At 32.3% G+C, this 923-nt stretch overlaps 1 protein-coding gene across 1 annotated transcript in view; it reads left to right on the top strand.

The window, feature by feature from the left end:
- Positions 1–923, top strand: part of LOC103134929 (nuclear factor 7, brain-like) — a 36,696-nt gene that overhangs the window by 34,503 nt on the left and 1,270 nt on the right. The gene's annotated exons all lie outside the window — the stretch shown is intronic.

The following is a 923-nucleotide window of genomic DNA, read 5'->3' as shown; positions in this document are numbered from 1 at the left end:
AGAAACACTAAATACTGGAATGTTTTTGGTTCTGAGGGCTTCAACTCAGGGAAACACAGCTGGGATGTGGAGGTGGGAGATCATCCTGAGTGGAATTTGGGTTTAGTTAAAAGAGTCTGTTGACAAGAAGGGAGAGAGAGATGTTACACCGCAGTTTGGAATCTGGTGTTTATGTTTTGAAGATGGAAAATACACCGATGGTGAGAGTAAGTCCATATCCGTGAAGAAGAATCTCCAAAAGATCAGAGTCCAGCTGGACTATGACAGCGGCTTTGTGTCCTTCTACGACTCTAAAGATAAGACCCACATCTACACTTACAGAGACACTTTCACTGAGAAACTCTTCCCTTATTTCAGTGTTGGAGAAGCTGCTGGCGCAAAAACGACAAAGATCAAAATTATGTGAAACTGAAAAGTTGGTGTAACTTTACAGATTTTTACCTTTTTTTACATGTTTGTTTGACTTTGAAATTTTAAAATAATATTTTAGTTAATTCCTTAAATAAGTAAAGCTAAAATCTGTAATTTTATTGATTTTAGATTTTTTGATATATGATAAAGAAAAATCACTTTGTATAAATCCTAAAAAATGTATTTATTGTTAACAAATAAATCTAGACTTTCTCTGGACAATAAGACGTAAAGTTTTCTTCACGGGGTTCATTTTACTTCTAGGACTTTGGAATATTTTAATATTATATAACCTTAACAAGTCTCTGAGGTCATGTGACCAAGACAAGCTGTTCATGGACTTTATGAAAAACTGAAGGGACAATTTCCTTCCCTTTAATTTGACATTGGAGAACTCTACTGATCTTCTTAAAATCATCTTTTTATAATTGCTTTTGATAAAATATGTAGATATACTGATATTCAAAATTTTTTACTTTTAAATTTGTAATTTCTTTTTTTATTTCTTTTTT

Source organism: Poecilia formosa, unplaced genomic scaffold, assembly GCF_000485575.1.
Source record: "Poecilia formosa unplaced genomic scaffold, Poecilia_formosa-5.1.2 Scaffold20, whole genome shotgun sequence".
In the NCBI taxonomy this organism is placed as follows: Eukaryota; Metazoa; Chordata; class Actinopteri; order Cyprinodontiformes; family Poeciliidae; genus Poecilia; species Poecilia formosa.
This window is presented reverse-complemented; position numbering and strand designations above follow the sequence as displayed.